The 26,858-nt window shown below is 42.5% G+C and overlaps 1 pseudogene; it reads left to right on the top strand.

The window, feature by feature from the left end:
• The first annotated feature begins 11,250 nt into the window (after positions 1 to 11,250).
• Positions 11,251 to 26,858, top strand: part of LOC124247176 (parafibromin-like) — a 142,862-nt pseudogene continuing 127,254 nt past the window's right edge.

The following is a 26,858-nucleotide window of genomic DNA, read 5'->3' as shown; positions in this document are numbered from 1 at the left end:
TATTTTACATGCCTAATAAATATTTATGACTATTCTGCTTCCCAGTCATAAATGAGAAACTGAATACTGACAGATTTCCCATCCAGTTAGGTGACTGTGCAGACAGGTACATACTCAGCAGTTACATACTTAGCAGGTAAAATGACTAAAGCATTCAGGCTGGTGGACAGTTTCTGAATGACAACAGCAGGAAATCTGTTCTCTGTCATTGACTCATTTAGGGACCAGCCTGCCCCTAACTGAGACAATTCCAGAGTGACCCAGTTCCCTAGGGACAGCTTTCCAGGAACCCCAAAACATAAACTGTTACATCTACAGTGAAGACGTACAGAGGTACTGCTGGAATCCGATATGCCGGCAAACGACAAGTTGATGGTAGGGGACTTTTGGTGGTGGTGGTGTCTACCTGGAAAGACAGCTGCCTTCCTGAAAATGTGTCACTTTAGCAGAGAATGGATTTTAAGTGTCGGTGAAGATCTATTTTCTCCCACGTTTTCGTCATTACTGAATATTAGTCATTCTCATTGCCTATGGCCTTAGATTTGTAGTATTTTCAGTATAGTGTTATAATTTACACTCAGATCTTTGCTGATTGGAGTAGTATCCTTTGCATGGCTTGTGGTAGATGCAAGGGTCGCCAAGTGACCATCCAGCCCGAGCCCGAGCACTCTGTGCTGATAAGTCATTTTCTTTCTCTTTGTACTTCGGCTCGTAACTTTTACCTGGTGAAGATCTGAGAAAGGAGAGAATAAGGCCTTTCTTGTTTCAGTAAGGGCACAATCATCAATCACCGATTAGGTGAAAATATGATGATATAAAAACCAGATCCATTATCTCTTATCTTGTGTTAGGACCATTGTGTGGCGTCTGTTGATCCCGAGGATTGATGAGTATTGATATGTATGTTTGCAGGATGTTGATGGCAGTCAGTACTCTGTAACTTACTGTGAGCAAATGTGTTTACTGTTGAGTATCTCAGAAGCTGCTGCTTCAGGGTTTTTTTTAAATACTATTTGGTCTGGGTTAGCTTTGTATGAAGAGAGAGAAATTACTTGTATGTCCTCTTTTTACTTGTATACAATAATTTGTTATATAAAAGCTGACCCTACAGTCAAATGAAAGACATGGTTTATTAGTATGTGTTCATAGTCTATCTGATAATTAAATATGTGGCCATGTACTCAAAAGTCTAGTTTTTTCTTACTGTATCCTGATTCCTTATGTCTTTTCTGCTAACAGTCACCAGTTGCTAAGTGTGAAACATGTTGTGTCAGCCTATTACCAATCAGGAGATAAACACCACATGGCGAGTTAGGTCAAATACAGAGAATTATTAAACTCTGATAAGAGAGCCACTCTCAGGTATGAGAAAACTCTATTTTGCCCTGAGGCTGAGGGAGACTACCCAGGAAGGGCGCCCTGGAAGGAGGCGGGCCTCAGATCTCCTTAGAGAAGTAGCGTAGGGATGGCAGCTGTCGAAGGTTTCCGGGGCAAGGCTGGTCCGCGGTCCCTGGGCAACAGGAAGCAACCCCCAGAGTGCAGCGGGCCGGGCAGCTGTGGCCAGGCTGTGTGGCTGCAGTGCAGGCGGGCGGCCTGGAGCAGGTGGTGTCCGGGCCAAGCGGGCTGCAGGGAGGCTATCATCAGGCCAGGTGAGAGCTGCAAGGTCCCTGAGGGCCCTGTGTTCTGGGACCCCGGGCTGAGGCAGCACCATCAGACCCACACCGCCGACCACCGTGCAGCCCCACCACACGAGAGCCCCCTTCCTCCTGCAGCATCCCTCCAGTGCCCTTGACTGAGAAAGCGCAACGTTGTGCTCACTGTGCAGGAGAAAAGCTTAAAGGAATTCTGTCCATTATCAAAGAACGTGTGTTGCAGGGTAAATTTGGAGCTAAGACATGATAAATTGATAACTGGCAGGTGTCATAAAAGGATTCTCTTAGTGACTTCTTATCTGGAATTAGCCATGTTTCTTAAGAGCAAAAGGATCATCAGTGTTTTGTGAAGTACAGGTAATTTAAGTGAAAATTTGCATTACAAGCAACACTGATGCCTTGCCGTCCAGTATCTAAACTTCGTCTTCGGGAGCTAGCAAGTCAGTTGTTAGCTAAACCAATGAGTGTCTTGTCACAAAAATAAATGTTATAGGAAGACACCAAGCTCAGGAATGTAACCATGACTTCTAGTCCTCCTTACTTTGTGGTTCTCAGTTTTATAAAGCTGTTGAAATGTTATTTAAAGGAAAAAGCATGATGCTTAAATAAATATTTAAAGCTTCTAGAAATGACTCTTCATGTAATCAGTTATTCAGAGGATATGCACCAAGCTATTTTTAGAGGATTGGTCTTAGCCTAGCAGTAGAATTTCTCTTTAATTCCAAAACAATACATACCAAGGACCCACTGCTTCCACAAAGGACATAGCTGTTAGCTCTTTCTCTTTTTGTTTTTAATTTTCTCCTGCGGCGAATAGAAAATTGAAAAAACTTCTGTGTAAAGTCTGACCTATTCACTCACCCTAAAAAATCTGACTTCTATGGAAGACAAGGCAGAAGGTTATTAGGAAATGGTAGATGCCAGATCTAATTAAATCCAATGATTATGGGCATTCCCAGACTCTCGGTCCATGGTGGCTAGTGATTAAGCGGTGGGTAGACAGAGAGAGAGATGATCCTGTCAGACATCTTTCTGTTATTAACTTTTAAGTGAGCCTGGAGTGAGAGAAAAATTAATTTCACTGAGTAATTGGCTTCAGAAGACGGTAGGCCAGGACGCTCCGTTCCTCGTCAGGGCCTCTCACAGCTTGCTGCTGGAACACTTGGTTTGCCCGTTTTCTGTTTTGATTTTCTCATCAGTATTGGAGGGGTTTGTGTGCCATCAAGACATGTTCACTAAATCAAGAGTAACAAATAGCTGTTCAGAGGACCAGCACTGTCTGGCCTTTGTGGGGAATATAAAAGTAAGTTCCAGTGCGACTCTATCACACTAAGAGCTTACAGCATGGACATCATTGTGTGCCACCACGCCCACCTGTAGAGAAGATTTCTGTGGGGGTGGGGAGCTGCAATGGAGAGCCTCTGCGCCCTTTTAAAGCTTCAGTTCAATGGGATGGATTTGACCCATGTCTGTAAGTCAGCAGTGACATTGCTTTTAGTTGTGGGAATTAATTACCCATCCCCCACAAGCCTACACTTTGTCAACCATGAATACGTATGCCAGGGAGGTTTGGGACTATTTGCTAGTTTACAAAAGTACTAGTTAAACATTCCAATTTCTCCAGTAGTCACATGGAAGAGCCACTGCTGGCTTTCAATAAAAGCAGACCAAAATCTGAGACTCACTGTTGTTACGTAACTATCCACCTTTTCATTTTGATGGATATTCTTTTATATACATACTTTGTTAAACCCCTAACTATCACAGCCAGTTCAGTCACTAACATAACCTTTGGGTGGTTTCTCTGTTCAAGGGAGAACTCTGACCTTCCTGGGCCCTGATTAATTTTACCTCCAAAGTCAGAAATCAATATGAATTGCTTTTAGAAGCCTGCCAGCAGACTGCCAGTTTAGCAGTAACTAGATATAGCCCTTAACATGAGCTAACTGCTGTTCAGTGTTTTTCTTGGGTAGAGCAAGTAGGTGGATGATAAAAACAGCGTGTTCTCTTGTCTTACAATAACCTTGATGATAGCCACAGTTCTTTGCCTAACAATAGCTTTGGTTATATTCAAATTTGTCAGAAAATGACTGTGTAAATATTAAATGTAAGATTTGGAAAGCTCTCCTTTTCGTGTGTGTGTATACACATACATACGCACTTATATATCTTAGTGGCGATTTGTCTCAATTTTTAGTTCTACTCAATCTTAGTTTTTAAAAAAAGAGAGTCGAGTATCTTTAAACAGAATATCCTTTCCAGCTATTTAATTTAAGTCTTGGCCTTGCCTATGAACTTCGACCTACAGCAGCCATCAGAAGTAAAATGCAATCATTACAAAGTAACAGGAAGAGTTACGGGGAGAGAGTGACAAGTGGAATTGCAGGAGTGGCAGCAACGCCACAGCACAAATAAGGACACGTGGACCCAGAAGGCAGATCTGGCATAAAGAGAGAAAGCAGAACAACTGAACGATGATTTTTGTAAAAGTTTGTCGTATGTTTTGAAATCAAGACAAACTAGTCTTCCGAACTTGGCAATATAGAGAAAAACCTCATAAAGTCAGGAAGGAGCTGCACTGAACGGCAGGTTTTAACCTTTCGGAACCCTCCTGAATTCACCCACCCACCTTCTTGTTTCACATTCAGATACCATATGTTTGCATTTGTAAGCTGTGCAGCTTCAGAATGCGGAAGAGCCACGTGTCAGTGGTGCCTGGTGACCTGTCCGAGTTTCCAGAGCTCTGCCCGCGTCCACTCTTCCCTGGGTGCTGCTTTCCACTTGTTTTGACAACCAGATCAGCTCACAGCAGCCCTCAGAACTGTGTGCAGATCGAGAGGGAAGGAAAACAGGCGACGGGGGCCGACAGGAGAAACAGTTTCTGTGTGTGTCTGTGCAACCGGGTGCATTGTTAATGAGTATTCTGATAGTCAAACAAAATCCAGGATGTTCCAGGGCTGATGTGGAAAAGAGAACAAAAGAATAAAATTAAAAAGTAGCCAGGTACATCGTTTACTCTCTTAGTTTGATTTTTGCACAGAAAACTAGAGCTAGAATGGAACAGGAAAATGGCAATTTTCTGTGATTTATACAGTATATGTAAATAATATAGGCGAAAAATATATATGTTTACACATATATAATATATATTTTGTGTATATTTTTTCCCTGGATAATCTTGAAAAAAATACCAAGCGCTTAGCCGGTGCGCACGGGCGGGCGCCCTTTGATCACAGCGCTTGGGTGCTGGCGACACCTAGAGGCCGGACGGCTGAGTCCAAGTTCCAGAGTGGACTTGGTGTTGCATCTTGAGCGTCACCAGAGAAATTAAACAGAGCTGTGAAGATCCCTGAAAGGAAATCTACCTTTAAAAAAAGTCTTTTTCAGTACATGCTTACATTCGTTAAGCTGGAGCTGAAGGCCTGGGAGGGGGCTCTTGGCAGGCTTTCGGAGAGCGAGCGAGCGGGGCAGGAAGCCGCGTTCTCGGAGGAGGGGGTGGCCCTGCTTCCCGGGGGGCGGCGGCGCGCAGGGCTGTGGTGCCTGAGTTTACCTTAGTGCAGCGTTCCTGTTCAAGGAGTTCTAGAGAACGTACGGTAAACTTTAGACCCGATAACATTTCCCCCAGCACCAGCCACAGCGTCTTGCACCCATAGGTGACAGAAAATATTTTATTAAGCATGTCTCTGCGTTTTGGTGGAGTGACATAGTGGGGAGTCCCTCATCCCAGCCATGACCTAGCTGGGCCAGCCGAACACCTGTGGGAGTGAAAGGTACCTGGTCAGGTCTCAGGGCCATCGCTGCAGCTTCCCTTGCAGCTCAGGGAGAGAGAGGAGAGAGAAGGGACACGAGGCCAGAGAATATGAGCCTAGAGGCGTTTTTCTATTCGTGTATTCCTTAAAAACATTAATTGAGCACTGCATTAGTGACCTATTGCTGCTCTAACAAATTACCCAAACTTAGTGGCTTAAAACAGCACAAATCTATCTTGCAGTTCAGGAGGTCAGAAGTCCAAAACGGGGCTCACAGGCTAAAACCAAGGTGTTGGCAGGGAAGCGTTCCCTTCCGGAGGCTCTAGAAGAAGGTCCATTTCCTCGCCTTTCCAGTGTCTAGAGGCAGCCTGCGTGCCCCAGTTCAAGGCTGCATTACTCACCCTTTGCTTTAACCTCACGTCTTCTCTGACGCTAACACTTCTTTCCTCCTAAAAGATCCTTGTGATTACACTGGTCCCACACAGATAATAACCTAGGATATACTCCCCATTTCAAGATTGTTAATTCCATCTTGCAAAGTCCCTTTTGCCAACATAAAGCAACACCTTCACAGGCTCAGGGCATTAGGATGTGGACATCTTTGGGAGGAGGGGAAGATAACGCTGCCTACACAACCACCTTACAGTCAACACTGGGCCAGCCAGGCTCAAGAGATTCGGTTCTTGCCTCTAATAGGGTGGGATAGGGATCATACAAATAAATGGGATTTTCCAGCAGTACAAACAGCAGTAATGGTAGGTAACCCCGTGAGAAACTAGCTCAGCTGAGGCAATCAGTTCACGCCTCCTAATCCAGGTGACATTTGACCTAGTTCTGAAAGATCAGGACGAGTTGGCTCTGGGGGTAAAGAAAGGGAGTTTTAAGCAGAGCAAATAGCATATGTAAGAGTGCAGACGTGTAAAATAGCCCAGCAGTTTCCATGATTAATAAGACTGAGTTGTGTTGCTGGAAGTGGTGGGAGGTGACGCAGAACCTAATGGCCCAACCACGTTATGAGACGTTGCTCTTCCTACGATAGTATCTGTTTTGGGCTCAAAGAAAGAGAAAGTTGATCTTGTCTACATAAACATTTCTTCCCAGCATTCATGGCGTAGGAAATTCTGTTCAACTCTGGTCAAACAAGCAAATATATTTTCATCTGCCTTTTTATTACCTACCTCTAATGATAAGAGAAAAAGGAGCTAAGAAGCTAGAATGAAGATAAGCAATTGATAATCCAAAGCAAAATGACAATATCTAGAGAAAGATGTATAATATATTTTTCATAAGACTCTTAATATACTTCTGTTCCCTCACCACTGCCTCATGAAAATTTTAGTGAGATTTTCATTAAGAAAAAAGATTACTGTGGTAAAGACCTCAAGGTGAATTGTTAAGAAATGTGAAACAAATGTGCTATTATTGAATCATTTCACACTAAAGAGCTTGTAAAACATGTATTTCCCTATTATTATGGAAATTTTATTTGATTTTTATCTTTTGACTATGGACTAATCCCCAGCTGGGGCTTATTTCACTGGCTGACAGAAGAAATGAGAACCGTGGCCAGAAGAGCATGAGGGTCACTGCATGGAGGTGGAATGCAGGTTGGGAGTGACTGAGGAATCTCAGGTATTTCCCGGGCAGTGTCAGGAACTGCAGCTGCAATATTCAGCAGGGACCAGTCTGTAAGCGGCTGTGGGATGTGGACATGAACCTGGAACTCTTGCTACTCAAAGTGTGGTCCAAGGAGGAGCAGCACGTGGAGCCTGCTACACCCCCCACCCCAGTCACAATCATGTTTTAACACACTCTTGGTGATTCAGAGTCAGAATGAAGTTTGAGAAGCACAGCTGTAGGTGTTAGAAGGCATTGAAGGATTTAAAGCAAGAGTGTCAAAGAATCATATTTGCATTTTCAGAAAATCACAGAGTTGGCAGCGAGAAGAGAAGATGGGATGTGGAGAAGAGTAGAGGCTGGGAGACCAATTAGTTTATTCAGAGACGATAAGGGCTTGAACTAGGGTCATGGCCAAGGAGATGTCTTATTAGCCGCTGGGGAAAGAGAAAAGGGTGACACCCACATTTTCTGGTGGGGTTAATGGACTCAATTCACCAAAATCGGGGAGTAATGGGGCTGCCTTTGGCCACTATGAGTCTGAGGTATTGGTGACACACGGAGGCCGTTAAATTCACCGTCGGGCAGCACAGTGCCTGTGAGGAGATCGTTCAGGAAGTCCTGGAGAACGGGAAATGAAGGACCCGTCTGAGAGGAAGAAAGAACAGCAGAAAGTACAGTATGGAAAGCTGAGAGACAAGAGTCTCAAAGAAAGGCCAGATCAAACAAACACTAGAACACATCCTTTGGATTTGACATCCTGGAAGTTTTGGGCGAGCTCCTTAATTATTTACATGTGGGGAAGAATTGCTGAAATTGAGAGAGAGTGACTAGAAGTGGAATAGGACCAGTGAATGCAGGTAGAAAGTTGCTGAAGTCGGGGCAAGTGGACTTGTAGTAGCAGGTGTGACTAAGGACTCTCCTGGAAGCGTGCAAGGCACTTGAACCGGGGAACGCTTCCGCGAGCCAGCTGAAGCATGGGGAGCCCAGAAATAAGAGAAATTGAGAAAAAGGAGATCAGAAGGGTTAGAGGCTCTAGGAACATTTTTACAGGAGGAAAACAGAGAAAAAAGTTGGAAATTAGTGATGGAGACAAAGGTAACTTTTAAAAACTGGTTTTTAAGAATGTCTTCAGTTTTGTGCTATCGCATTAAAAGCAGAGTTCTTATGAACTCCTTATAGAGTTCTTACTATGGAGTTGAACTGCCTATTGTCTCACATGACTAATAGCCTCTCAACTATCTGTTCATGCTACACAATGTGTTGGAAGCGCTCCATGTGCTAGACCTCCTCTTACTTCTCAGTATTTCACTCCTCGGTGTAATTCTTTAGTGCATTAGAAACCGGGTTGTCCGTGAGCTACAGAGAGATGCTTTTTATCACAGTAACTTATTTTTTAGTGTCTTCAGAAAAATGTATGCTCCTGGGAATCTGTTCTACTCACGGAGCAAAGCCCACGGGAAGGCTTCCGTATAGGTCAATGGCAAAACCTCGGACACTTGGGTCACTAACTGTGTCTAATTTTACCTTCTCCTATTCCAGAATAACTCTCTGAAATTTGATTTAAAGCTACCCTTTGGTGCCCATAATTTTTGTGTTGCTTTTTAAAAAAAGTAATTAAAACCAAAAACGAGAGACTAATTACTATACTTGCAGGAGTCTTTATTTTTACTTAATCACTACATACAATAATTTCCTCTAAACAAAACATCATACTCTGAAAAGTTTTTAAATTGCCTACTAATTGGTTTAGTTCAGTCGTTGGCCCTACAGGGAGACCTCCCATACATGGTCTTCATTCATTTAACACGATTTGTTTGCTGTCGTCTTTCCCGGTTTACACATCTCCTTTCCACTTGCATGATGTACATAATTGAATTTACAGAATACTTAACCAGGCACTGACACTTCCATTGTCTTTCTTTAACCCCACCTCATTTACCATACCACTGCTCCTCATTGGGGAACCTGCTGTCCATTATCAGCCACCATGCCAGCACTTGTAGCCAACAATAGTCCAAGGATAACTTTGGATGTGAGGCAAATGGGACCAACCTCTGCTTTGTTAAATTCAAGCGATGATAACAGAATACTGGTTTGAGAACTGAAGTTAACACGTTAGGAGTGGCTGGGTCTTGGAACTCCAGCCATGTTGCTAGGGCTCTTTCTCTCCAACTCTCTCCTTGAGTCTGCGTCTAGCTTCATTTCACAGATAGTCTTCCATGCTGAAGGAAAAAAAATCTCCAGATTCCTATGGTCCTTAAAACTAATGACCATATGCCAAATATCAGGGAGGACTTTGGCCAGTCTGGGTCACATAGCCACCCTACAAACAGCCTACCAGAACCACACGGAGTAGGGAGGGGCGGTTCCGCAAAAGAAAAGTTGAGGGGCAATTGCCAGATGTCAGCAGCCATGCTGGTCAGATGAAAATAACAGATATCTACTACATCCCAAATAATGAGTGAAATTAGCCATTTGGAGATGTTCTGAAAACGATCAGAAACCACATAAATCAAGAAGCAATAAGACCTTGTGAAAAGCAGAAGTTGACTTAAGTCAGTCAGGCCATGACAGTATAGAAGATCGTGGTCTGAAGGATCACAATAACATATCAGGAGGAATGTGAAGAGAAAGAGAGAGGTCCTCATAGGGAAGGGAAGGCAAGGCCAGAAATTTCCAGCAAGCCCTAGAAGGTCCCTGACGGGATGAGCAAGTATCCTTTAGCAAACGCATTGAGCACCTACAGCGTTCCCAGCCAAGGACTTTCAAACTTTTTGATCATGAGCCACATTGGGAAATATGTCACATATCAAAACCCAAATACACACACACACAGACCATATAATATAATAAAGCTATATTAAACAACATTTGCTCCTTCAGTATAAAGTGTTCCCTGACATGTTCCGTTCAGTCTATTGCATATCGCTAAGATTCCTGTGTACTAGTTTGCCACGGCTGCCATAACAAAACATCACAGACTGAGTGGCTTGAACAACAGAAATTTATTTTCTCACAGTTCTGAAGGCTGAGTCTGAGATCAGCGCGTCAGCAGGATTGGTTTCTTCTGAGGCCTCTCCCTTGGCTTGTAGATGGAGTCTTCTCCCTGCGTCTCCACACAGCCTTGCCTCTGTACGTATCTGTGTCCGAATCTCGTCTTCTTGGAAGGACACCAGTTATACTGGATTGGGACCCACCCTAATAGCCTCATATTAACTTAGATACCACTTAAAGGCCCTCTCTCCAAATACAGTCGCATTCTGAAGTAGTGGGGATTAGGACTTCAACATAAGAACTTTGGTGGACACAATTCAGCCCATAACATACTGATTTCTACTCAGAGACTTAATTTCACTGCCCTCTATTGGGTTGTGACAATTTTTAAACACTGTTCTAGGTGAAACAGAGAGTGCCTTCCATCAATTTGCTGTCTGGCTCAGGGCTGAGTATGCTTTTTCCATAAAGGGACCAATAGTAAACATCTTAAGCTTTGCTGATCACATATGGTCTCTGTTGTATGTTCCTCTTTGTTTTTCTTTACAACACTTTTATTCTTAGCTCGAAGTTCACACACAAACAGACCACGGGTTTCATTTAGCCAGTGGACTGGTAGTCTGACTGCCCACTTGGCAGGCCCTTCCTTCAAGCCTTACAGAAGAGGATACTATATTAAGATAATCTTCCTCCATCCTGATTCTAATTCTCTTTGTGCAACCTCTGGAAATAATTTGGCTTTCCAAGTAGTTTGTCCAGCTTCTAAGAAAAAGTCTACTGATCAGAAAACACAATATTCTGGATTACTTAGCAGCTATTTTCTAATTTCAAACTAATAAATTGGCAATCTGATTTTCACAACTTCTGTGTATGTGTGTGTATTTGTGTGTGATGTTTGTTTCAGTAAACCAGCTCAGCTCAACATATACTGAAAAACTTTGGTTTGGAGGGCCTGTTTCCTGAGAGCTAGACCTTGGAACATGGTCACTACCAACACGGTGGTTCCATCCTGGGTGGCCCCAGTCTAGGAAAGTAGACAGCATCCCTTTCCCCAGAACTATCAATTTTCTATAAAAACAAGCGATTGAATAGGAAGAATGGCTGAAATCTGACACAGGCATTGTGTTCTTGCTACTAAAAGGGCAAACCTGGGTTCCACTCCATCCTACTTGTTGTCCTTTTAGGAATCATTTCACTTTTCTATCCATCTCTTTGCATGCAGACTGTCTACAAAGATGGCTGCCAACACATTTTCCATCCCTGTACCTGAAGACCACTTGCCCCATCAAGAGGTAGAGTCTATTTCCCCTGCCTTTAAACTGGGCTGGCCTAGTGACTTGCTTTGACCAGCGCAATGTGGTGGGAGTTGATGCTGCACTAATTGCAGGCCTAGGCTTCATGAGGCCTGGCAACTTCTGCTTTTGCTCTCGTGGGCCCTAGCTACTGTGTAAAGAAGCTCAGGTTGGACTATGTATAACGGCAGACCCCATGCTGAGACTCAGCTAGCCCTCAGCTGAGGCACCAGGCATGTGAGTGAGGACATTTTGAGTGTTCCAGCCCCAGCTGAGCGCATGGCTGAGTGCAGACCCCCTCTAATCCTGGCTGACACTGTGTGGGCAGAACCTCCCAGCCCTGTTGACCCATCCCACTGAATCACAGGAAATATTAAGTTGTTGTTTTAATCCACTAAGCTTCAGGGTAGCGTGTTTCACTGCAGTACACAGCTGAAACACCGCATGAAGTCTCTGTCTTCTCACGTCCCCCCCCAGCAGAAGGCCTCAGAGCTCCACCCTCCCGACATTGGAGGACAGCAGAATGGAGGCGGAGATAACTCAGGAAAGCTCCCGGTGATCCTGCTGGTACCCTCTCTCAGTTAAGGACAGTTTGGGCTGTAACTAATAGACAAAGCCCTAGTCACAATGGCTTAAACGACGTGGAAGTTTAGTCCTCTGCCACGTGAAAGCTCAGAGATACTTTGTGAATAGCTGGTCAGAAAGAGCATAGAGTACCCAGGCATTTTCTACTTTGGTCAAGAACGTGACTTTTCCAACACAGTAATTCTCTAACTATCTGCCCCCCAGTCAGCATTCTGGATTTCAGGTTACTGAAATGATGCTCGCTCCTTTAGAGCCGCTCCACACCAGCTCTGAATATAAGAGTGCTTTGGTTTTAGCTCAGAACACCTGAGGGGGAAGCTCCTCGGACTTAGTTACGGCATTCTACTCTCCCTTTCACTGCATCAGGCTTGAAGAGAGACCAACTAATGAGAAGTATCTTTTTGGAGAAGCCAAGAAGCCCAAGGCTGGATTGTCTAATAACCAGCGGAGGTGAACTTCGTGATAACTGTCAAGCTTCAGGGCCCTCATTCACACAGCTCCCTTTCAAGGCAATGGGAGGGGCCCGAGCGACGCGCTCATATGAGCATGTTTGTGTAAAAGTCACCATAAGACTGGCTAGGATAGCTGCCTCTTTCCCTTCCGATATGTTCTCTGTCGCTTTTTCTCTTATGTCAAGTGTGTCGGAGTGGCCGTGGTCCAAAATTTGGCTAAGGGGAAGCTGAACTGCGGATCCGCTTGGTCTGAGAGCTGTCTGTGTGGTTCACGATGACTTCTTTGTCCAGGGAAGTTACTGCTCACCGGCTTGGTGGGGGATGAGCTCCCAGAAGACTCCTACTGCCCCTGTGCTGCTTCACAGCATCCTGGCACACGGCTGCAGGGCCGGGGCGTCACGCTGTAAACGTGTCCTCCCACAGCTGCCCGCAAAGCCCATGGGCAGAGAAGGGAAAAGAAAGGTGCGACGGACGGAGCCGTGAGCTAGCCGACGGAAACTTCCTCCAGTCATCTGTGTGCGAAGTTGTACACAGAGGATTCAGTTCTCACTGACGCCTTGTCAGAAGAGAGCTTCTTTTTGGTCAGGAATGCAGGCAATAAATAGCACCTATAACTATAAAGGTGCCATATACTCACTTTTTCGTTTTTCATAGAAATTGTGCAAAATAAAATTTAATGGAATTCCTATGTTTGGAAAAACAAACCTGGAGCATATTAGTGAGAATATCTGTATGTGAATCACTCATTTTATGTATCCTGACCTATCAGATTGAGTCTTAGCAGTTTTGATACATGCTGTCTTGACATAGCCTAGTGGTTCCAGGCAAAATGACCCACAAAATTGAGTGTTATCAGTTCAAGTAATATTTAAGATTAGTCGCTGCATAAAAATTTTGAAATTTTATAACACATGTATGGAAGAAATTTGCCAAAAGTTTCCTAAAAACATACAGGCCATTAATAATGAGTTGTGAAATTAGAAAAAATTTTTCTAAACTATCAATAATTTTTTAAAAGTTCAATCAACTATGCCAGGAGAAAGCATGAATTATTTCTAATTTCTCTACAGAAAATTGGACTAAAAACTGATTTTCATATGAAGAAATGATCAAAGAACATACAACCAAAAATGTAGGAAAAGTTAGACGTGTAATTATAAGAAATATGCTTTTTCTGGATTTGGGAGTGCTGGTATTAATCAATTTTTTAAAATTTGTAATTTTATGTAATATCTTTTCTCACTCCAACCAATGTTTCCTTTCCTACCCAATTTTGTATTGTTAATCTTGTATAAACTCCAGGCCCCATGAAGTTTGAATCCATCCCTGAAGACTAGGAGAAGATCTCAGTGGGCTCGGCTGAAGGAGAGCAGCGGTCCGCCCGCAGGACGAGGCGTCCTACCCCCGTGTGTGACAGCCGCGATGCCGAAGTTCAGAGATGGTGCTTCCGGGATCCGCAGGCACGTGTCTCCAGAGATGAAGGAGGCGAGGCTCCCAGGCTGTGCGGAAAGTGTGTCTTGGGATGTCTGGCCACCGGAAGGCATCATTTTGTTACTATTCTGGGGCTTGTTCTGGTCTAGTCAAGTCTGCTGAGGTCCGCACTGTGTCAGGGAGCTGTGCGGCCCCCAGCTGGCGTGGACCGCGCCCGGCAGGGGGGCGCTGTCCTGGTTTCCGCCTCTGGACTCTTTGTGTTCGAAACACTTATTGCTTGAAAAGAAAGAAGCTACTTCTTTTTCCTAGCCAAAAAGTGAGTGTTAAATAAATTGTTTAAGTTTAAATTCTATTCACAGGCATATTTTTAACCGATAAATCAGTGAACTTTGCTGTATTTACCTTCATTTTCTTAATTTCCTGCTTTAAAATAAACATTTCTCTCAGAGAAATTTAATTTTAAGCAGAGATGAGACATTTAATAATCAAGAATAATCATTACCCAAAATAAGTTCTCCTTTTCATTTGAATGTATATTCCCGGGACGGTATCTCAACTCCAAGTATGTTAGGTTGGTTAGGAAGACATGTGCATGACCCTCTAATTAGAGTTCAGGAAGTGGTGCCCAGCAGACGAGTAAAATATCCCTTTATTTTGACATTGCACCGTTGTTGAATTTATGGAACAAGAGAAAGTACCAGAATAATGATTCACCACTTCTTAGTGTTCACTGCAGGCACTGACCTGAACTGCACATGATTTTTAAAAGAAACTGGACATTTTAAATGTTTTATTTTCACCTGAAAAGTACCTAAATACTTTTTTCTGAGCTAGCAATTTGTCTTTTCTTTTGAAGTTTTGTTTTTTCTTTACTTTTGGAAGTTTCCTAGAGTTTTTATAACCTAATCCTAGTTGCCTAAAGAATCACTTTAAAATATATAAGAACAATTTAATACAGAAGTTATTTTCTTAATGGAAAAGCTTTTACAATACACCAGTTGCATTTTATTTTTAAATGTAACCATTTATCTTCCCTTTCTGTTGGCAGAAATAAATGATCTGAAATTAGATCATTGTACCCTTTTATTCTTATGGAATTTAGTTCGTTTAGTAGTATAATCACCCTATTGTGCAGAAATTAATCTAGAAACATGTTTCAGTTTCAGCGCTGTCAATTCCTGTCCATGCTAGTTACTCATGAACTTGTGGATTAATTAGCAAAAGATTTAGATGTTTTGGGCACATTCTTAAATATAAAACTATATAGTCTATGTCTTCTCACCATCCACACTAAATTTACTTATACAGTGAGATAATTAATTCTATTCCCCAAGAAATAGTGGTTTGAAGTTTTTGTTAAATTTTTTTAATAAGCCCTTTCCTCAAGCATGCAAGGTCAATGTGATAATTGGTTTTCTTCTATTTCATACCTACAACAAGCCATCTTAATCATGGAATACTTTTCATGTACGTTCCTTTTTTTCCAGTCATTTTATTCTCATGCAAACAATAAGTGCATTTATGGTCAGTGTTGACAAGACCCTCCATATCAGATGAATCGGGCCTTTGGGCCATTCATTCCAAGCCAGTCTGGTCTGCTCAAATCAGGGCTCACTGCCTTCTTCAGTGCATCACCACAGGGACTCAATGACTCCTAGTAAAAACTGTGCACGATGTTAAATCTGCTGGTAAAACTAACAAAATTATTCTTCAATTTATAAAAAATAATTTTATTTTATTGTATGAGTCAAGATTTTTAGGGTTTATCACCAACCCAAATGGTAAAAATCTTGCCTCTTTACGGCACTATAAAAACAGTAGCATCTGCTATTGTCCATTCTGGTGAAATCTCTAAGGTGGAAGTCCTTAGGCTCCTCTTATAATCTTCACAGACAGGGGGTCATGACCTTTGTGTGAGCTCTGAGCATCCCTTGGGATGGTCTTCTCCAAGCTTCACAGCTCTGATTACTGTTGCTCAACATTCCCAGTGGGGATGTGGTCACCTGTCAGCCATGAGGTTGGTGCTGTAGCCACTATTTCACTCTAATTGTGGCCACACTGAAATAGTCAAGAAAGAAGGTGATAAAAAAAAAAAAAAAAAGATGGTGAGTATGCTGTGTGTTTTCAGCAGCTTCCTGAATAGTAAAGATATTTGACTTGATTCACTCTCCAGCATTACACTTTCTCCACTCCCTTCTCTCCAGGAATTTGGAGAGAAGCTCTGGGAAGTCTGGTCAGGAGATAAGAATATTACTCAGGGCTCCAGTCTGAGCATCTCTCTCTCCCCGATTCAAGGTTGATGGCTTTAGCAAATGTCCTCTGAGTCTCATCCCACTTGAACCACTTTCCCTTTTTATTCTTTAATCCTTCGTTCAGGAGGGTAGGGGACATCTGTGGTTCCCCAGTTGTTTAGGACACTTTCTAAGGAGCCAGTTGCCTGTGCCAATGCTTCTACTCATTATCTTTTCAAAGCAGTTCATCAGCTCCTTGCGTAAATAAAGCCATTGGCTGTGTGGCCAGCAGTTGGTCATGCCATGATGTGCACAGTGCTAGCTGCACAATTTTCGTTTTTATTCCTGGGCTCTTGTTGTTTTTGTCCTCAGAAGCTCTAGAGGATGTGTCTGGTAGGACTACTTCTTTCCTAGCTTGTAAGGTCCAAGGTACACATTCTATTTCTTACTGCTTCTCTCTCTCCTACTCGGATATTATCAGACTTGTCTGTTTTCTTTGTGCTTACATAACTCTTCCCTGTGCTGTCACTTTGACAAATACCAATGTCTTATCCTTCTTCCTTACAGAAAGATTCGAGGTTTCTCCATTGTCAGTCTGGGAAGCCCTTCATCCTGGCTTTCAAAAACCTTCCCAAACCCCTGTCCCTGCCCTGTTCCTCTCTATCTCCAGTTTCTCCCCATCATACTCACCTGCTTCAGCTTGGCTGATCTCTCCTTTTGCGGAGTGTGCCTTTCTCACACCCAACACAGAGCCATTGCTTGTCCATTTTCCATCTGGAATGCCTTTCTTCCCCTTCCCTCCCGCCAGTAAGCCTTCAAGCTCAACCCAAGTCCTTCCTTTTGTAGGGGGCCTTTCTTGACTACTTCTGCTGATTTTTAGCTCCTTTCTTTTTGAATGGTTCTATAACTTATTTCTAGAATTTCTCATTTGTCACTGGATTATCATCAATAATTCATATGTTTTTTTAACTCCCCAAGGAGATTACATATTTTTTGGAAATAAGGGCCAAAAGTTAGGCTTCCCATCCTTCCTTCCCATTGACTCTACCACATCCTTCCCATGGGAGGCACTAAATAGGCATTTGTTGAGCAAATGACCTGCAGCACCTGGTGCTGCATGGCAGATGGACAGTTGCCTGATATTGAACTGATCCTCAGAAAGGTTAGATGATTAATTGCCTTAGGTCACATAGTTTTCTTTTCATTTCTTTTTAAAGATCGTCACCTGAGCTAACATCTGTTGCCAATCTTCTTTTTTCTTCTTCTTCTTCTACTCTCCAGTAAATAGTTGTATATTCTAGTTGTAGGTCCTTCTGGTTCTGCTGTGTGTAACGCTGCCTCAGCGTGGCTTGATGAGTGGTACTAAGTCTGCGCGCAGGATCTGAACCGGCGAAACCCTGGGCTGATGAAGTGGTGTGTGCAAACTTAACCACTTGGCCATGGGGCTGGCCCCACAGTTTTCTATTAACTGTCCAATTTCCTGCTTTCATCATGAATGAAAATTTAGCAGTTTACATGTAATGTAAACTGTTAAGTAACTCTCTAATCATTTCATCATCTCTCAAATCTTCTCTTGTGTTCTGGTTCCCCATGAGGCAGCCATGTTTTAGTGCAACCCATTCCTGGCCTCGGTATTTTGTGATATCTTGTATGCAGATCTTTCTCTCACTATTGATGATATAGTACAGGGGTTGGTGAACTTTTTCTGTAAAAGGCCAGAGCATAAATATTTTAAGCTTTGCAGGCCTTGTGGTCTCTGTCACAACCACTTGACTCTGCCATTGTAGCATGAATTCAGCAGTAGATAATACGTAAACAAATGAGGTGGTTGTGTTCCAACAAAATTTTTTATTAACATCAAAATTTGAATTACATATTATTTTCATGTGTCATAAAATAATATTCTTTTGATTTTTTTTTTTTACAATCATTGAAGAGTGTAAAAACCATTCTTAGCTGGTAGGCTTTACAGACACAGATGGAGGGCTAGATTTGGCCTGTCAACCCCTGATACAGTGTACTGAAGTGCAGCATAGACATCAGCCAGGGTACTTTAAGTGGAGGTAAGAATGGCTTGAGCCGGGTTCCCTGGCCTGTGGAATTTCCAAGCTGTCCCTAAATTCCTGTCTGTTCTTGGTGGACATATGCTCTCATGACCTTCTCAATCTCCTGATTCCTCTTTCCTCATGTCTGGTCTCTGTTCTGCACCATGCTGCCCTCCTATGAAGTATCACCCCTTCACTGAGCTCCTCAAAAAGTCCCCACCCACACAGGTCTTCTTGAACAAATCAAACTTACTAGAGATTTCAGAGGTGGAGTTTGTCACAGAAATATAAGCATGTCCAATGAAGTCGTAACATTACACTTCTTAAAAGGTTGTTCTATCACTTCACCACTCGATTTTATTTTTCCCAAATAAATACTATGTCTTCTTTAAGGGGACTGGCTCAACTTTTTATAAAAGCAGTACATTTTCTCTTCTTTCGAATGTTGGACATTCATTTGCTCTTTCATTCAACATCCATTTATTGAACGTCTAATACAGTGCTGTCCAAAGAAACTTTCTGCAATGATGGAAATGTTCTGTATCTGCACTGTTAATACAGTAGCCACTAGCCACATGTGACTACTGAGCATTGAAATGTGCCTAGTGAGACTGAGAAACTGAATTTTAAATTATAAACTTAAATAGCCACAAACGGCTAGTGCTACCATATTGATGAGCACAGATCTAACAAGCGCAGGCCACTTAGATGCCCCAAGAGGCTATATTAATACTCAATTCCTAAAACTTAGCACAAAGTTGGGACTGGGCCTTCACTGCCAGTGGGCAGGCTTTACTAATTAAAATTCCATGGTCTATCATGGCTGCCTTTTAATCAATAACGTTTAAAACTTTCACTCTTTACTCCTGTCATGTAACTGAAGAGAGTCCCTGGCTTTCACGGTTCTCTCTTCCTTTCCACTTCAGTTGTACACAAATGCAAAAGTTCTTTTCCCTCAAAGGCATATTCCTCACGCAAAGTACATCTTCAGCCACATGTCCAAAGGCTATATCAATTCCAGCTGTTTCTTTACCAAGTACATAGACACAACAGCTGGTCTTTGTTTTTTAGTGCTTCTCTATTTAGGCTAAATATTTCATCTTAAATACTGTTTTAGTATGTTAACATGAAGATGATCCATATGGAAACTATCCTTTGGAAATATTGATGGTTTATACACAAAAGGGTTGATCCAGCTGGATTAGGAAGGTTTTGATATAGTGCTGGGGCATTTCTCAGAAATGTTGATGGAACCTTAATTTAATCACTGCAGACAAACACAGTCCCTTGGGCAATGAAGTCGAACTTTTGGCATTGTCACATGGATATAACTAACTTTTGTATTACAGCAAAGCTGGAATCATTGTTACCAGGCCACTTGGAACATTCTGTCAGAGAGTATAATATTCAAATACATGTGGATTTTGGAGAATCTTGGATCTACAACTGCAGCGGCTAACTTACTGTTGCAATTCACTCCAATTTTATGAGTCAAAACAAGATGGTATCTAAGAGGGCGAGCATATTCTGGAAACCAGGTATGTCTAGCCTTCCCTAGCTGTTTGAGTCTTTTAGCAAGTGGTAGGGGTATAGGGTTCAAGATATAAGATATTGATAACTACTTTCCAGATTAAAAGATAGATTAGATATAAAACACCCAGTTTAGACCTTGTCATATAATAATCACCTGACAAATGTTAGTTCCCTTTTCCCCCACTTTGCTCCCTGGCCTTTGAGACTTCAGTTCTTGGAGAGATGCCATATTTAAAGGAGGCTTCTCCCAGGGATGTTGTGACCAGACAACCCACCTCTATGCAACAGAGGTGCCCTGGAGGGACTGTGAAACAAGGCAGAGGGGAGAGATAGCTCTGACCAGGCTGCTCCACACGGGTCACAAGCAGTAGGAGATGGCATTCCTCTCTACTGTAAGTATTATAAACCCAGAACACAAAAGATTCTCAGAGAATGTTCCAGGAAACATGAGCTCAAATTAAAAATGACTTAAATGCAAGAGGAAATAAACTACTATAACTAAGAATTAACAGAAAAAGCAAACTGCAGAATTAAAGGTTGGATATTCGAGACATTTGATACCAGAATATAAAAGAGTATTAATATGCATAAAGGAATACAGAAAGTATTGAAAATATGAGCGGGACAAAGAGATTTACAAAATGACCAGACAGGATAAAAAAATAAAACTTATGGAGATAAAGAAATATGTAATTATTGAAATGAGAAACTCCACGGCTAAGTTAAATAGCAGTTAGACCTAGCTTAAAGATTTGTGAATTGGAAGCTAGAGCTGAAGAAGTTACTCAGAATTAAATTAGAGAGTAATAAGATAAGAAATATAAAAGAAAGGCCTACAGTGAGAAGTTTTAACTATACTCAATCCAGAGTTTCAGAAGAAGGTAATAGAATGGAGGAAAGGCAATATCCACAAAGACACTGAAAATTTTCCCAAACTGTAGAAAGACTCAAATTCTCAGATACAGGAAACCCAAACAAATCTCAAACCAGATAAATAAAAAGCAATTTTTATTTAGACACATTGATGTGAAGGGACAAAGAGGAGCTTATAAAAGAATCCAGGAGAAAAAGAAGGATTATACTAAAATTAGATTAGCAGGTAGCTTCTCAATAGCATCAATGAAATCTAGAAAGCATCTTCAAAGTACTAAGAGAAAATCACCATCAATTTAGAACTGTATTCTCACAGAAACTATCTTTTAAGATGAGAGCAAAATAAATAAAATTTCAAACAAATAAGACCCAAAAATGTTCATTACAGCTCTCTGCATAGCCTAAAAATAACATGTAATGTCTAATTAAAGAGTAATTTATACATTGTCCTGAATGAACATATATTATGTCAATAATCAGAAAACATAACTACCAGTCATACATGTAGCACTATGAGTAAGACAAAGGTACTCCCCCATTTGAAATGTCTATGACCAGTGCCTAGCACAGGGTCTGGTACAGGGGAGACACTCAACAAATATTTGCTGACTGACTGAATATTTGACCTAATTTATTGTTTTTCCATTCATTTGACTCTTCCCATTTGGGCATTTATATGAGCATGTCATTTTCAAAGCCACCAAACCTATCAAGGTTCCATTGATTATCTTCTAATGACCAAATTGGCTTATCTCGGGTTGGAGAACTAATAAGAACTATTTTAAATAAACCCAGTGTCAGTTTATGTCGGAAGATAGTTGCTAGTAATGCAGTGGGGAAGAGAGAGATTTCAAATCCCACCCCGTAAGTAACAGCGCTCGTCCAATTCCGCGGGGTCTGTAAAGATCTGTGGAAGTACAGTATGGGGAGATCTGCTTTGCTGGGGGAACAGGAGAGGTGATTTTTAACTACATTTTGCCATAAGCTCAAACAAGGCTGTAAAGAGCAATGAATCACGTGGTGGAAAAGCACTGCTTGGTTATCAGGTGACCTGGGATCCAGCTGCAGCTCTCTGTGCATCCAAGCTGAACACTTTGACACTGAGTCTTAATTTCCCATTTCTGAACCATGCGTCTTGAAGTAGGTGACCTCAAGGGGGTTTGACACATTTGTGATTCAATAATATTTCACTACAGGAGTGATTTTTGTAATAGCTTTATTATCCCTGTTAAGAAAACAGCGACAGCAGTATCTTTAGCTGTGTTTTCAGAAATACCATCACCGAGGCTGCTTGACTCTCATTGTGGTCTGAGTCCACCATCAGTGCTGACTCACCCTTGACACACAGTAGACACTAGGGTCCATGGTACTTTTAGGGGCCATGAAAATGTTTTAATTTCTTTTAAAATCAGAAGGGAAAAAGGAGCATAATAATGATGAATATGTAATAATGCAGTTTTGATTATATTTGTCTTTATACCAACTCAGTTATAAAATACAATTTTCAGTTTTTGTTTTAATGAAAGAAAGGGTCCACAAGTCATAGTGCTGTCCTCTCCACTATAGGTCCTGACGTACAGGAATTTATAAAACTTCTGGTTGATGAAAACTAGGAGAGACTATAAGGGTCTCTATCTTCTAGGTCCAGTAGTTGGTACTTGCTGGTCACACTTAAAGCAAAGCTACATTTTAAGAGTTAAACTAGTAAATCAACATAACGAATGAGACCAATAATTTAGAAAAACTACTTAAAATACAGGAAGCCTCCAGGAAGAGCAAAGTTGGGGTATCTGTGATAGCAACTATAACCATTATTGAGCATCTATAGTGTACCAGGTGTACCAAGCTTCTTATGTGCACTCTCATTTAATCCTCACAATAACCTTTTTAAAAATTTTTTTTAATGCAGTAACATTGGATTTTAACAATATATAGCTTTCAGATGTACATTGTAATATATTTCAAATTCTGTGTAGATTGCATCATGTTCACCACCCAAAAACTGATTATAGTCCATCCCCTCACATGTGAGCCGAATCACCCCTCTTGCCCTCCCCACCCCTTCCCCTCTGGTAACCACCAATCCAATCTCCATTGCTATGTGCTGTTTGTCATTGTTTTTATCTTCTACTTATGAGTGAGATCATACGGTATTCCCTTGTGGTTTGATGGCTTTCTTTAGTGATATGTTTGATTTCTTTTGTCTTACTTTTTTGCTTACTTATTATAGGTTTCTGATTCGTGATTACCATGAGGATCCTATATAATAGTCTGTGTATATAATCGTTTATATTGAGTAGATAGACTCTTTAGCTTGAACTCTTTCTGAAAGCTCTACTTTTTCACTCCCCTCCTCCCACATTTTATGTTTTTGAAATCATATACAGTCTCTTGTTTAGTGTGTCTGTCCATTACCCTCTTATCATTGAAATAGGTGATTTTAGTACATTTGTCTTTTAACCTTCGTATTATTTTCACAGGTAGGTGATCTGCTGCCTTTACTATATTTTTACCTTTACAAGTGATTTTATTGCCTGTTTTTTTTGTTTTTTTGTTTTTTTGTAATTGTTTTTATCTCCATTTGTGGTCATTGCTTTCCCACTTAAATAAGTCCCTTCAGCATTTCTTGTAGAACTGGTTTCATGGTGATAAACTCCTTTAATTTTTGCCTGTCTGGGAAGCTCTTTATCTCTCCTTCCATTCTGAATGACAACCTTGACGGATAGCGTATTCTTGGCTGTAGGTTTTTTCCTTTTAGCACTTTAAATACCTCATGCCATTCTCTTCTTGCCTGGATGGTTTCAGCTGAGAAGTCTGCTGATAGCCTTATGGGCTTCCCTTTGTATGTCACTTGTGGCCTTTCTCTTGCTGCTTTTAGGATTCCCTCTGTCTTTTATTTTGGACATTTTAATTATAATGTGTCTTGGTGTGGGCCTCTTTGGGCTTATCTTGTTTGGAGCTCTCTGTGCTTCCTGAACTTGGATGTCTGTTTGCATCCTTAGGTTAGGAAAGTTTTCATTTATTATTTCTTCAAATAAATTTTCTGCCCCTTTGTCTCCCTCTTCTCCTTCTAGGACATCTATAATCTGAATGTTAGTGCGCTTGATGTTGTCCCAGAGTTCCCTTAGACTGTTCTCATTCTGTCTAATTCTTTTTTCTCTTTTCTATTCTGCTTGGGTGATTTCCCCTAGTCTTTCATCTAGCTTGCTGATCCGTTCCTCTGCATCCTCTACTCTGCTATTGAGTCCCTCTAGTGAGTTTTTCATTTCCAGCATTGTATTGTTCATTTCTGGTTGGTTGTTTTTTATATTTTCCAGTTCTTTGCTGATGAGCTCACTGTGTTCATCCAGTCTTCTCCCAATATCTGTGAGCATCCTTATGAAATTTTGTTTGAACTCTTTGTCTAGGAAGTTGCTTATTTCTGTTTCATTTAGTCTTTTTTCTGGGATTTTATCCTGTTCCCTTGCTTGGAATGTATTCCTTTGTCTCCTCATTATGCCTCTTTCTCTGTGCTATTTTCTATGTATTAGGTGAGTCAACTATGTCTGCTGATCTTGGAGAAGTGGCCTTATGTAAGAGATGCCTTATGAGGCCCAGCAGTGTGCTTCCCTCTCGTCACCAGTCCAATGATCCAGGAGTGACCCCTTTGTGGGTTACTTGTGTCCTTCTGCTGTGGCAGGGTTGCTCCCACTGCAGGTACCCAGGGAGTCTAATCTTTCCTTCCCTGGCCAGCTGTTTGTAAATCCGGTTTGGGGAGCCTCAGCACCATTGACTACAAAGTCTATCAGCACACTCCTGTTGCAGTTTTCCTCTTAATTGGGTTGGTACCCAGAGTAGCTGGTTGCTAGGCTCAGGGGTTTACAGTTGCCATAGGCCTCAGACCTACAGGGCTATTGTCAGTTCTCTTAGGACTGCAGCTGAGTGGGGCTGGCCCTAGGCATGGGGGCACTCAATTGTTTCAGGCTTTGGAAGGTGGGGCTGATCCTTTTTATGGCTATTTGTGAAGCACAGGTCTTCTGTCACTGATAAGCCTCACCCCCCCACAGGACCACACACACTGTCAACACAGTCCTGGTCCTTGCACACCTCCCAATCCCCTGGAGCATACCCTGACACCCAACTGCAGAGGCCCCCACCTCTCCCCCAATGCCCCCCACAGTTCACCTGGTCCTCACACAGGCCCTGCCCCACAGAGGCGGACACCCTTGCCTGCCTGTAGAGGATCAAGACACCCAGAAAATGCAGGCCGAAAACTAGCCTGAGGGCTTGCTGTTGGGTGGGGCCAGTCTCTAGGGCAGGCTGCCTGCCCTGGCTGAACTGGATTAAATCTGCACTCTGGTGAGTGTAGCAGATCCCTGGGCTAACAGGCCAAGGGAAGAACCTCCGTGGCGCCCCCTGGGGTCTGTGTCAGCACGCCTGGACCAGCTCAGAACAATGGCCCCCACCAATGTCTCAGTCTCTAGAGAGGTCCCTCCTCTCACCAAGATGCCCCCAGAGACCACCTGGTGAGTCTCGTTTCACCAAAGGACTGTCAGCCTTCACTCTGGTGATTTTAGGTTGCTGCAATGAGTGAGTTTGTGCGTGGGCCCTTTAAGACCCAGGTCTTTTCGGCTTTCAGCTGATAGCTTTTCTGGGGGCATCCTCGCTGCAGTTAATAGCCAGCAAAGCCAGACAGCAAGACCCCCGTCTCAGGTGGGCTGCGTCTGCAGGATGCTTAGAGCACTATCGGGCCCGCTCCGGACCTCACTCCTCCAGGGAGGGCTGCGGACCTTAGGGTGTCTCCCGCCTGGCCAGCTGAGAAGCTCCGCTGCTTCCAAAGGTGGCTTTTTTCCTCTCCAGCAGGAATTTCTGCCTCTTCTGCCTTCGACAGGACTGTCCCTTGTTGTGAGGGTTCTTTTTGCCCAGTTTTCAGTTTTCTATCTGGGGTAATTGTTCCAAAAATAGTTGTAACCTGGTTGTGTTCATGGGAGGAGGTGAGTTCAGAGTCTGCTCACAGCGCCGTCTTGACGAGATCTCCTGTCCTCACAATAACCTTATAAAGTGAGTATTATTATTTGAACCTCATTTTATAGAGGAAGAAACTGAGACTTAGAGAAATTAGGTTAATTTACTGAATGTCACACATTTGGTAAGTGGCAGAAATAGAGTTTGAACATGGAATTTGGGGCAAACGCAATAACGCCCCAAAAAGCCGCTCCTCTTGCGAAGGGCACTGAAGCCCTGCGGTGCTAACGCAGAGCCCAGCACAGGCAGAGTGGGTCTGCGCGGAGCACAGGGAAGACGACCTCCCAGGGTGGGTGCCAAATGGATGAGATCTCGACGTGACAGGTAAAACTCAAAGGCTAATGGAAGAAAATTGCATTTATTTTATGACCAAGTATTAGATTAAAACCTCTTGGGACACAAACCAGTGGAACTCTGTAACTGCAAACCTTTCTCAGGTAAGTAATTGTCAACGGGCCTTTCAGGAGGAACTCTTGAAATGTTTTTAAAATTAATAACAGATTGACAAAGTTGTAGAAAGACAACTGGTGAAAATTTAACCTTCCTAAAATCTAAGTTTTCAATGGCTATGAATCAAGAGAATGAAAAATTTTGAACTTAGTTATAAGGAATGTAAAGAAATGACCATTCCAGCAGACTGATGAGAATCATAAAAGAGAGGCTCAGCAGACGAGGTGATAGCAGGCCTGAAGTAGAGAAGAGAAACCCAAAACTTCCTTTAGCCGCACGGCTAGTGGCTCCAGGGATGCCTAGTGAAATAACGTTGGAAGTTATTACAAATACCGCAGCACACAGCGCTCATAGTTTGCAGCAAAGAACTGTGCCCAAGCTAATTTAGAGGAGTGTGTTTACAGTTCTTATTCCAGATGGCCTTCATTAAGTTATTCTCGATGACTCCTTTTGTGATCGTTATTAAGCGTTGAGTTAATGAGCTTCTCTGGTTTTAATGTCTATATCCAATTGATCTCAGTTGGTGTATTAACCATGCCTTTTATTTTCTGATGCTTTGACATCTTGGGACCTTGCTGACCCCGGAGGGAGGGACTACCTGGATAGCAAACGACTCGCCTGTGAGTGCCTTTCATCTGCAAGCCAGCCATAGAGAGCCTGCAGTCTTCAAGCACCTCCTCTGTGGGCTCTCACGTTCTGGGCCCCCACACACCCATGCTCATCACCACGGGGCCAGGTACCAGACGACAAGGTACGGCTCCTATGCCCCAAGCCTGCTGACATTATTCAGACTAGTCAATCTTAAACCTGTCTACACTGCCTCACCAGTTCCTTCCCATGAAAACCGCAATAAAGGCTCTTGCTCACATTTTCCCACTCCCTCAGCCTTCTGACCAAACCTGGTGCTTTCTTTGTGGCCCCCCGTGGTGTGGCCTGCCCCTTCCTCC

Source organism: Equus quagga, chromosome 11 (assembly GCF_021613505.1).
Source record: "Equus quagga isolate Etosha38 chromosome 11, UCLA_HA_Equagga_1.0, whole genome shotgun sequence".
NCBI lineage: Eukaryota > Metazoa > Chordata > Mammalia > Perissodactyla > Equidae > Equus > Equus quagga.
The sequence above is the reverse complement of the archived record's forward strand: the minus strand, read 5'-3'. Positions and strand labels throughout refer to the sequence as shown.